Here is a 12,879-nt window from a genome sequence, read left to right on the forward strand (position 1 = left end):
ACCTCGTCCGGGAGCTTCTTTTCTAACAAAGAGCTGTGACATCCTGTTGCCTTTTTCTCTCTGTTTGTCCTCGTGCCTCAGTTTACCTCTCAGATCTACGATATGAAAGGCGAAATTTCTAACAAAGCATCACCAGTATTCTGTCTAATTATAAGTTTACGTATTTCAGTGTATCCTAATACCAATTCACCTTTTATGTGTAATTTCAGAGGGCATTTTCTGACTTATATACTAGGAACAAAAAATTAGGCTTAAAGGTAGAATATTCTTCTGTGGTAGAGGACGAAAGGTAAGAGAGATAGGAAGAGATAGATCTATAAGCCCCTTTAGGCCATTGCAAGGAAACTGGCTTTGATTCTATTTTCTAAGGAAAATTATGGCAGAAGTTCAGTTAAGTACAGAACATGACCTGGTGTACGCTTCCACAATATTATTCTGGGAGCCTTGTGAAGATTAGATTGTGATTAAAGAGAGCAAACAGTTTTACCAGCTAGAAAGGCTTTACAGTCAAGTAGGTGGAACACTTCTGGCATTGGCAAGAGTGGTCTGATTAAGGTTTGTGTCAATATGGCTAAGCCAGTATTCTCAGTGGTTTGGCAGTTACGACCTAGTAACACCCTCTGATAAGATTGATCATATCTAAGATGTGGCCTGCTTCCCATATAAGGACATTGTGCAAAAGCTCGCTTGATTTTCTTTTTTTTACTGGGTCTGGATCCCGTTTCCCGCTCATCATCAACCTCTGGATTCTGGGGCTGGGACCAATGGCCTGCCACAGTGCTTGCCAATTAGAGGAGTCTTCTGTGACCTGCCATCTTCCCTTTTAAACTTGGATTCAGGCCCCTCTACAGCCACGAGCCTGACCTGCCGAATTTGTATTTGTTTGCCTCTGCAGCCAAGCCTGCCATGTTCCTGCAAATCTGGAATTCATCCTTTCCCCACAGATAAGCAAGTCAGGAGAAGCCACCAGTTTACCCTCTGACCTACAGTCTTGAATTCGTCCTACTTCTGTCATTGTTTGAGTAACTTCCTTGATATAAACTTCATTCTATACATCTACTTATCTATCTATCTGACCCTGTTTTTATATATAAACTACAACAAACCCAGACTATGACAAATGGTATCAGTGGAAATGGAAACGAAAAGAGCAAAAAAGTAAAAATGTGATGTAATTGTCACTTATTTATAACCAACAAGAATACCTGATAAATTGGAAGTGGAGGTGATAAGGTAGTCGGATAGGTCAAATTTGATAAGCAGATAATTGGGTTGGGCAACTGGGAGTGTGGAAAGCTTGTATTCAGGATTGTGGATCTTTAGCCACTGTAAGTTACATGAAATACCTTCCCAAAGGCTCCCATAAGACACAAATAAGTGCATGAAGAACCACTGTTAGAGAGTTTTCCACTTCATTAAAATAGTTATGCTCTTCAATATTATTAAATACTCTCGGCTTTAGAGGAGGAACATAAGCTACAATAACCCTCTCTGCTCTCTGGGAGGGTTGCTGGTTGAGCCACTTCATATTTCACTATTAAAGTCCCATCTGCTTGCCCCCTAGCTTTCTCTTGCTTCCCAAGGTCTAATATATTGTTGCCCCTCACCTTTACATCAAAATCCTTTTAGGTAAAAGTTCTCTCCCAGTGGTTTCTCTTTTGCTTTAAGTAATTGCAAAACTTAATTTCAAGATGTTTCTAAAATTACTGTTTTATATATTGTACTCTCTCAAAGAGAGTTGATAATAAAGGAACGTTTCGGGGGCTCTTACTTTTCCTCACATACTTTGGACATCTTATCAGGAGAGAAGGCGCTCTCGTGAAGGACTTGATACCTGGTAAAACATTGGGGCAGTGAGAGAGAAAAAGACGTTTTGACGAGGTGGCTCACACATTAGACCCATTATGAAGATAGCATCAGGCAGTGTTTCACGTTTTGTACATCGGGCTCCTATGAGTTGGGACCCACTCCGTGGACCCTAAGGGCATCAGCAGCAACAACCACCACCACCAGTACTCAGGCTTTGACTGGGTATAGTTTTACCAGCCGCACCCCCTTTTTCTGCACTTTATTTCTGGAAAATATTTGTATTTTATTTATCTGAGAGATTTCTGCCTAACATAAATTCTGGCTTTCATAGATTTTATTGTATATAAATGTCCAGGCCCTTAGCAGCTCTGTGACATCAGAAATCTGTGATATAAATTATATATATATTCAAATTCCACCAATGATGATAATGAGACTGGTCTGAGATTTATTGCATGAGGGTGAAAAACCTCTTTTCTTCTCCACTAGTTTAGAATCATTGTATGTAATGAGTATGTCATTCATGAGACATTGTTATACGTGCAAGGGCTTTAAAATGTTTGTGGAAAAACTCCATTTTCTTTTAATCCCATTTTCCCACAAATATTTTGAGACTTCCTTGTGTGATTAGGGTTAGGCAGAAAATAAGTTTCATAACTACTGTTTTAGATGATTTGCATGCATCCGCTTGGTGATAGTTTTTTTGTACCAACATGGCCACCTGTAAGAAGATATGGGTGGAGTTTAGCCTGTCAATCAGGCTTGTCAATCAGCCTGTCAATGCAGCTTGATAATCTACTTTGAGATGCTACTGAGATAAATGGCTGTCTGGAGAATGGCCTCTCTCTCTCTCTGCCTCCATGTCTGGTTGAGGAGTCACCCTAAGCCCTGTGATGCGACCACTGCCATTCGATCCACACACTTCTGCGCCCACTGGCCTATAATCGTCCTGCCTTCTGCATCATTGCATGTAGTTGTGTGAGTCTGAAAAGGGATTTATGCACTAGTATCACACTTCTGGATTTAATTGGGATGTGGCTGATATTTTCTTGACATATAATTACCTCTTGATACAAAGCTCTCTCTTACATATATGAGTCACTGGATTTGTTTCTCTAGTCAACCCAGCCTCGCGCAGCCTTCAAACACCATGGATCAGATGATAATTATCCCTCCCTCCACAAATATGATTTCATTATTAAGAAGCCTTAAGCAATTGAAAGTTAATTATTGTTAGACTGATAGGTTATCATCAGCTCAGCTAAAATATAACTATTGTTTTCAGATTTTGCTGGTCAATTTTACATAATCTCACATGGAGCCCAAAACATTTGTAACTAATGATTAGTCATTCTACAGGAAATATAGTAAATGTCTATAGGCTACAAAGTGGCTAATATTTCACCATTTAAAATCTGTAGGTCGTAACTCTCTTAATACCCGATGTTTATTTGACATGGAAACATGCTTTATAAATGTAAAAACGGCACTTATATTCCATTCTTTACTTTGTAATGTTTTTGCATTTTTTAATAGGAATAACAATTTGTTAATGAAATATATTATAAGAGGTCTAAAACAATAGAATGAACCCTGTGTTGGTTATATTGCCTTTCTAATGGATGTACGGTGGATTGGAGTCAGATCCCTAGCATGCAGTCTCTCTGTGGGGGCCCAGGTGGTATGCTGGGTTATGCCTTGGGCGGCTAACTGCAAGGTCAGCATTTCAAAACCACAGGGTCTTCTACTTCTGTAAGACGTATAGGCCTGGAACCCCCTGGGGCAGTTTACCTGCACTGTAGGGTCCCCACGAGTCAAAGCCACACTATGGCAGTGAGTTCGGTTGTTGGTTTATTACGGGCAGGTTGCTCATGCGAGAAACAAGTTCTTAACATCAACAAATGTTTCCGTTCCTGTTCTTGATGCAGGTACTAACTTTTCTAATAGTGCCTTTCTCCTCTTTAAACTATTTTTCACTACCAGCCCCCAGAATCCACACAAACATTGCTGCAAAACCTGTCAAGTGGGAATCATGAGTCTCTTTCTCTTCCTTTTCCATTGCTGCCATAATGTGGTAGCTCTACTTGACTTTGATTTTGAATATTGACACCCTAGCTACTGAGGTCTCCCTTCTTCATGAATTTGACGTATTGAGTCCCAGCGGGTTTGTGCAGCGGTCTTTATGTCTATAAAAAATGTCCTGCTTTATTTTGTAGGATTTCTGCTTCTGACATTTGGTGACATTTTCCCTTACTGTTGACAGTTTTTCTCCCTTTCCTTCCAAGAGTGAACCAGACTGGTTGGGTGTTTCATTTGTTTGATCCCGTCTCTTCAGTACCTCAGAAAGCTCTACAAAGTTCTCACCTCACATCCTATTCCTGGGTTAGCTTTTATTGGCACAATGTTTTGCTTTACTTTGAATGATTTTTGCTGTTCACTGGGATATGGAAAGTTGGTTTTTCCCCATAGGCATCAGGCAAAAACTTTTAAATCTTTTTGTAAGAAATTGTTTGTTCTCTGTAATCATCATTGTTGTCTGAAGTTATTTTTTTTAAATCACTACATAATGCAATTTCTTAATTCAATGAAAGCTTTATGGTTGGCATTGTTTTTCAATTTGTTTTATGCTTATTTATTTTGCATAAGGGTTAAACAGTTTGAAAAAATTGTATATGTTCAATTGTCTCCCTTAGCAAAATCTCTGTCTTTATTATTAACAATAAGTGTTACTCCCTCAAATTGCCTATAAAAATAGCAATATTTTCATAGCACAAGAAGCAGACTTTTATCATTGTTAAGAAAAGCATGATTAAGATAAGTTTTCTTGCTTGTGCTGGGAATCACTGACAGTAATTGGCTAGCACTTAGGCAGGATTAATACTTGGCTTCACTAGTATTCACACAACATCTTACAAAACAAGAACACCATTCCTTCCTAAAATACAAGGCCACAAATAAAATCAAAGTGTGAAGAACCCTGGCAAAACTTGAACTTTAAGTATTTAGCTATTTTTTTCTCACCTAGTTGTCATGCTCTAAAGCTGTCTCTAACTTTAAATTTCAGGTATCTCTAGCCCTCTAGCTACTAAACCTACATCGTTATATTTAGTTTACTGTTGGACTTTTGTCAAACCAGGCTACCTAGTATCTGTGGGAATTCATATAAATAAGCATTCCACTTGACTCCCAACACTCATAATTGACCATGTTAAATCATTTTACTGGCAAATTTTCATTGCCACTGGATTTTATTTAGAAAGAGTTGATATGGTTTTGATAGTGATTGGGGACAAAATTTCCATTTGTGCTTAGGAAATAAATTATTCCTCCATATAATGTGGCTGTTTAAAATTGTGCAATAAATGGAGAGTCTAAGCTTTTTAATATTATATTTGATTCTGCACAGAATATATTATTGTATAAGATCAGAGATAGAAAAAGAAATTACTCAATTAAAGCACAATATTCAAAGCTCCCTATTTGAAGAGCCTCTCAAAGGAAAGGTTATAGCATATTATGAAAGATGAGCAGCCATTCCACCACTATTAACTCACCACAGGCCTTTTCTACAGAGCCTGGAAACATGCCCCAACGTTTCTGGACTTTTGGCTGAAATTGCCCATGCATTGATAACAATGAGAATAGCTTTGTTCCTTTCCTTTAGTTTTTCCATTTGTCAAATCTTTTTTCTCCCATAAATTTTAATATGTGAAAAAAATTTTTTTAATATGTGTATTTAAATCATATTACATGTGGTTTGCGGGACTAGGGTAAACTACCCTGCCTTCCTTCCATATCCCTTGGAATCATTATCAATATTTTTTACAAAGTTCTAGAACCCTTAACATTTCATTTTACCTGCTTTGCCCGGTTGAGATCAAATGTCAAGCCTATAGTGAAACAAAATTAGTTGGTCTGGCTCTTCTTTCCATAGTCTTTGTAACTCTCACCAAATGCTTTTGTGGGAGGATGCCCATGAAGTGGAGATGACTCTAATTCATGGACTGGTTCTTGTTTTTTCCATTCTACTGGGTATAAACTCAGAAGCAAGAAGAAACTCACACATCCTACAGAAAGGAGAGCCATGAGTGAGTCAGGTTTGAGGTCCGAGTGTGGAGCCAGCACAGGCTGCAGTGCATAAATCATAGAGACTGAGCAGCTGGCCTCCCAGCAAATGGAAGGAGCAAAGCAGGACAAGGGCTTGCAGAATGAGATGGCCTTTGGTATTTGTCCCATTAAATGAGCTTTGTATCACTTAACTGCATGGCTGAGAACAGAAGTATGCCTACCAGCATAACTGAGAAGAAACACTGCAGACAAAATGAAGTGTGTTCTCATTGTTTTCTGATTCTGACAGGTTGCACCCTGTAAACTTCCCTAATAAACCCCATAGTCATGAATGTGATGTGGGAGTTATATATGCCCACTGAAATTAGTTATTGAGCTGCAAAGCTGTAGGGTGTTGTGGAAGTGACCGTTGGTGTCACAATAGGTGAAAGAAGGTTGGGTAGTTGAGGGATGTCTGAGCTCTACCTCATAGGAATCATCCTTATGGAAATGTGGAGTTGGATTCTTCTTCCTTCTTATGTAACATGGGGATGTTAGATGTGGTCCCCACAGTATTTATGCAATGCCCATGGTAGCTGAGTTATGATAGAGGTAGTCACATTAGCTATCAGAATATAACCACTGTAAATTCTTTATTGCCAATAGCAATTAGAGCCTCAGTTCTTACCAGCATTTTTACCATTTTTCTTGTAAGTCTACCCTCTGATCAGTTTAATTATGTCTTCTCGACTTTCCTTTCAGAACCTCAGCAGATGACACCACAGAGAAGAAATAAATCAGCTGTTCCAAAGGCTTTTAACATGCCACCAACATATTAGCAAATGTGAATTTATTTATTAGAAGATCTTCCATAATGCTCCAGTAAATGAAGCAACACTCATTTTACCTGAGATCAATTCCTTTGCCTCTGCGATAAAAGTTACTAGGAAAGTACGTAACTGTTGTGCCAACAGGCCCCTTTAGTTAATACTACTGCAGTTCCTAATTGTTACATTGTATACTCACTTGCTGATGTCAGAAAACTAGTAAGCATTCTTAACTTTATTTTTCTAGACCTACATCCATTAATAAAATTTCTAGTTTTCCAAAGGGTAAGCTTTTAAAAATAATATGTATCAAAACGTTATGTGTTAGTTTTGATACCTATCATTAAAAGAAACCATTGCTTTTGGCACTCGTTAACTATTTCTGTTCTATCTCTGTTGTTTTTTTTCCTGGCTTTATTTGAAGTATGTTGTGAACTCATATTTTACATGCGTTCACACTTCCTATAAAAATAATTTAAGAAGATTCCCCTATCACAATATTTCTTTAATGAAGAGAATGACTATTAAATTGTTATGCTTTTAATTTTGAGATCTAAGATACTTAAAAATTAAAGGCAGATGAATGAAATAATATAAATATAAAATACTAAAATTTAAATGAAAAGAGACAATTTTCCTGGCCCCCCCCAAACCTTGAGGACAATATTCCTGGTCAGAGCAGACAATGCACAGAGAGGACCACAATGCCGGCCCCACCATGAGGCACGACATTCCTCACAGAACCATAGCACTACAAGGGACAACACTGGAGACACAATGTGGGAATTGTGCCAGATCTGACCCCATCACACTGGGGTAAAACATTAAGGGTGTGCAACAGAGCAGGCAAGAGGAGCAAAGTGATGAAATCCCTGGAGCATACTAAAAATAGACTTTGGTGACAAGAGTGTGGCACCCCATCAGACTTGACTGGAACACACTCCTAAAGGTCAAAAAACAAACCTGGAACTATTGATAGGCCTTTCCTTTTTTTGTCATTGGTCTTCTTTTTGTTGTTCTTATTTTTATTGTTGTTGTTATTATTGTTTTGTTGGTTGTGTCTTCCTTTGCTGTTTTGTTTGGCTTTGCTTGGTTTTTATGCTTCTTATTGTCTCTGCACATCTATGTCGATAAGATGGGCGGGATGAACAATTTGGAGACGAAAACAATGGGACCGACGGTTCTAGGGGCACATGGGAGGAGGGAAGGTGGGAGAAAGGAAGCAGGGGGTGTCAACCAACCCAGGGACAAGGGAACAACAAGTGAACTAAAACCAATGGAGAGAAGGGTGTAGGATGCCTAGTGGGGCTTAATCAAGGGCAATGTAACAGCGAGGAACTACTAAACCCGTATGAAGGCCGAACATGGTTGTGGGACAAGAGGAAAGTAAAAGGAAATAGAGGAAAGTACTAGGAGGCAAGGGACATTTATAGAGGTCTAAATACAGGTGTGTACATATGTAAATATATTTCTATATGGTAGGGAAATAGATCTATGTACTTATATCTATGTGTTAAGAATTAAGGTAGCAGATGGACATTGGGCCTCTGTGGGAAACAGAAAAATTGCTCCCAAGTTGTCTCCCCTAAATATATGCCAAACCTAAGATGCTGCTTGCTACACATGTTAAATGACTGTATAGTAGGAGGTCACTGAAAGTAGGTCAGAGGTTATTCTCCTTAAGGATAACTAGAGCAACCAGACTGTATAGTCTGATTCACCCTAAGTAGGGCCCACTACCTTCTGATATTGCTCCCTTGAAGGAGTGCCCAAAGGCAAGGCCCGGACCACTCAAGGATGACTAAGTTTAGGCCACTATATTGAGCCTATCTATCTTGCCACTTATGTACCCTTATTTCCTCCCTAAAGTATTGCGTGTAAACCTCTAGGTCATGCCCCTCCTATTGCTTGTATTGCCCATGTTACAACCCTTTATCATGATGTACATTGTTATCTGCAATCAGACGGTTTGCATGCCCCCAAAGATATATAAGCTTTGGTTAGAAATAAAACCTCATGAGAGCCCCCCCCCGCCCCCCCGGACCACCAAGAGAGGAGCTGAGGTGAGTATGCTATCATGAAATATGTCTGACTTCTTTATTTTACAGTCTCTCTCCCATCTCTCCCATCTCCTTATGTCTCTACTATTATCTTTATATATCTTAACCGTACAGTTGCACCTATTGAACCCTTGATTAGTTGTGGGGGGGGGGAGGTGTGACTACCCCCACAGGTCTTGACTCAAGTACTCCCTCAACACAAGAATTCTTTGTTCTAGTAATCTGGCATTCTGTAATGCTCACCTTCCTGACATGATCACTGAAGACAAAATGGGTGCATAAGCAAATATGGTGATGAAAGCTGATGGTGCCTGGCTATCAAAAGCTATAGTGTCTGGGGTCTTAAAGGCTCGAAGATAACAAGCTGCCATCTAGGTGAGAAGCAACAAAGCCCACATGGAAGAAGCACACCAGCCCGTGTGATCATGAGGTGTCAATGGGATCAGGTGTCAGGCATCAAAGGCCCAAAACAAAATCATACCAATGTGAATTGGGGGGTTGGGGGTGGGTGGAGTGGAGTCCCAAAACCCATCTGTAGACAGTTGGACATCCTCTTACAAAAGGGTCACAAGGATGAGACAAGCCATTCAGGGTGCAGTATAGCACTGATAAAACACACAACTTTCCTCTAGTTCTTTAATGTGTTCCCACCCCCCACTATTATGACCTCAATTCTACCTTTACAAATTGAATTAGACCAGATCATGTACACTGCTACAGATAAGAGTCTTCAACACAGGGAATCCAGGATAGATAAATCCTCGGGACCCACAATGAGAATAGAGATACCACAAGCGGAAGGGGGGAAGGTAGGGAGAAAAAGGGGGAATCAACCACAAGGATGAACATATAATCCCCTCTCAGGAGGACGAACAACAGAAAAGTGGGTGAAGGGTGACAGAGGATAATGTAAGATATGAAAATAATAATATATAGCTTATCAAGGGTTTATGACTGAGGGATGGTGGGGGAGGGAGGGGGGAATGAGGAACTGATATCAAGGGCTCAAGTAGAGAGAAAATGCTTTGAAAATTATGATGGCAACATACGTACAAATGTGCTTACCACAATGGATGAATGTATGGATTGTGATAAGAGATGTAAGAGGCCCCAATAAAAGTGTTTAATAAAAAGAAAAGAAAAGAAAATAGACAAATTTTAAGAACCTCAGATCATGTGCATTAATATAAAATAAAATAAAGAAATGTGAATGCACACATAAGTACATTTTCCTACTTGTCAGCTATAATAAAATTGAGACAAAATAGTTTTAAGGTAAATTTCAAAAGCAAGTTTCAATTTATAAAAGACATTACAAATAAGTTCTCCTAAAGTATCTTCGATGTATTCTTTAAGTTTTTGAAGGACTGTGTGATGGGTCATTCAAATAACAGGAGAAAATAAAGATTATTGTAGATGCCCAAAGAGATTCTGATATGATCTTAAATACAGAGCAGCCGAGGCAAATAAAAGCAACAATGTCATAAAAGTGCTGAACATTCCAAATGGCAGCTATCAAAAAGATAAAGTAGAATAATATAATTAAATATGTAAATACTTAGATTTAGAGAGAGAGGAAGGAAACCCCTCATATATCAAACTGAAACAAATAAAGAATTCACGCCTTGGATTTATTTGTTGAAGAATTCTATAAGCAAAATAAGGAGTCTTGGTAGCATAGTAGGTTGCCAGTGTTGGATTACTCACTACCGGGGCCACAGATCAAACCCACTAGCCTCTCCTAGGAAAAGATGAGACTTTCTGCTCTGATTTACATTTAGAGCCTTTAAAACACAGAGGGGTAATTCTTTTTTTTTTTTAAATCATTTTATTGGGGGGCTCATACAGCTCTTATCACATTACATACATATATACATACATTGTGTCAAGCACATTTGTACATTTGTTGCCATCATCATTTACAAAACATTTTCACAAAGGGGTAGTTCTACCCAGTCCTATAAGGACACTATCAGTTGGAATCAACTTAATAATAATGAATGAGTATGGGGATATTTTTGAATGATGTAAGAAGTGTCAAAAGACAATGAAAGGATTACACGAAGTCACTGGGCCGAAAAGAACTGATCAGCTTTTAACCAGTTCAATAGGTAGCCTACGATCAAGAACAAACAGAATTGACAAGAGTAGCCCAAACTTTACTTAAACCAATAGTGTAAAAGAAGGATCCAGGAATTAATGGATATCAATTAACATGTTTCAACAAGCTATTATCCCACTGAAAGCACCCAAACATTGATGTCAAAAATTTGAAAGACAGCAACCTGACAAAATGACGGTGTCCACAGTTGCATCCATTCCAGGGAAGTGCAACCCAACAGAATGGGGATCAATCAATATCATTAATAGCACACGCAAGAGCAATTATACTACAGTAGCTAAAAAACATCTGCAACAGTACAGCAACAGGAAGTTGCCAAAAATTCGAACTAGATTTAGAAGAGGATTTTGAAAGAGGTATATTATCACTGATGTCAAAGGGATCTTGGCTGAAAGTAGAGAATACTAGAAAGATGTTTACTTGTGTTTTATTGATATGCAAAGGCATTCATTTTGTTGTTCAGAACACATTATAGCTAACCTTTTGAAGAATGGGAAATCCACAACATATCATGGTGCTCATGGGTAACCTATACATGAACAAAGAAGCAGTAAAACAATAGAACACTGCGTGTTTTAAAATTTGGAAATGTGCTTGCAAAGGTTGTATCCTGCCAGCACAATTATTTGATCCATAGGAGAGTAAACAATTCAAGAACCCGAATAAGAATTATATGAAGAAGGACATGGCACCAGGAATGAAGAAAGTCTGACTATCAGTCTTTGTGGAAGTTAGATAATTTCAGGTCAAGTTGAGGGTGAAATCTAGCCTGTCAATCAGGCCACAGACTGATGCTGTCTCTGTGCGTGTGGCCTTCTCTTGAGGATTCTGAAACTTCCCCCCCCACCCCACCCCCTCGCTCTGCCTGCCTTTTCCTGTTGACAAGCCACACAAAGGCTTGGTGGGACCTGGGAGGAGCCCCTCTCTCTACTTCCTCTTCCTGTTGAAGAGGGACACTGGGACATTTGGAGGAGCCATGTGCAGACCTGCTCCAGTGCTAAGATGCTTCCACCACCATTGGATCCACAAGACTTTTCACCCATCAGCTTGTGATGCTCCAGCATTCTGCATCATTGAATGTGGCTATTTAAGTCTGAAGAGAGATTTATGAACTAGTATCGGGCCTTTGGGCTAAAATTGCACTTATGGGCTTGATTTGGACTGGGCTGGATGTTTTCTTGACATTCAATTTCTCTTTGATTAAAAGCTCGTTCTTATACATAAATGTATGTGTGTCCCTGGATTTGTTTCTCTAGTCAACCTGGTCTAAAACAGCCTTCAATACACAGATATTATATTTTCTTGCTAAAATCAAAGAGGATTTGAAGACCTTGCTGATAAAAAGACAACAATCTTCAGTATGAGTTACAATTTAATGTAAATCAAACAAAAATACGCACAAAATGATGAATAGATAGCTTCATGAGAAATGGAGAAAACATTGACATTACTAAGGATTTCATTTTGCTCAGATTCACAATGCTCAGGTCCCCAAAGAAGCAGCAGTCAAACGAACCACGTAATGCATCACACTGAGTGGATCTGCTGCACAAGACGTCATTAAACTGTCTGAGAGTAAGCACATCACTTTGAGGAGTAAGTGTGCCTGACCTGAGCCATGATATCTTCTATTGCCTCATATAAATGGTCAAATTGGACAATGAATAGGGAATTGATGCATCTGAACTATGGTGCTGACCAAGATAATTGAAAGTAGCATGGACTATCAGAAGAACAAATCATTCTTTCTTGAGTGAAGGATACCCAGATTCCCTCTTGCAGGCCAGGACGGCAAGCAAGGCTTTATCTCACCTAATTTGGACATGTTTTCCAAAAAGACCAGTTCCTAGAAAGGACATCCTGTTTGGTAAAGGATCAGTGAAAAGGAGAAAGACATTCCGAGAAATACGTTGAAAGAGTTGCTGTATCTTAATAGGCTCCCACATAAGAACAAAGAGTATGATGCAGGATTGGCGGTGTTTCTCCCTATTGTACATAAGGTGGCTAGGAGTTA

General features: G+C 39.1%; 1 pseudogene; it reads right to left on the bottom strand.

The window, feature by feature from the left end:
- The window catches only part of LOC101645105, a 6,859-nt pseudogene extending 5,844 nt beyond the window's left edge, over positions 1-1,015 (bottom strand).
- Positions 1,016-12,879: the final 11,864 nt, after the last annotated feature.

This window comes from Echinops telfairi, unplaced genomic scaffold (genome assembly GCF_000313985.2).
Source record: "Echinops telfairi isolate 266 unplaced genomic scaffold, ASM31398v2 ScPeMD7_5868;HRSCAF=6743_0, whole genome shotgun sequence".
Classification (NCBI taxonomy): Eukaryota; Metazoa; Chordata; class Mammalia; order Afrosoricida; family Tenrecidae; genus Echinops; species Echinops telfairi.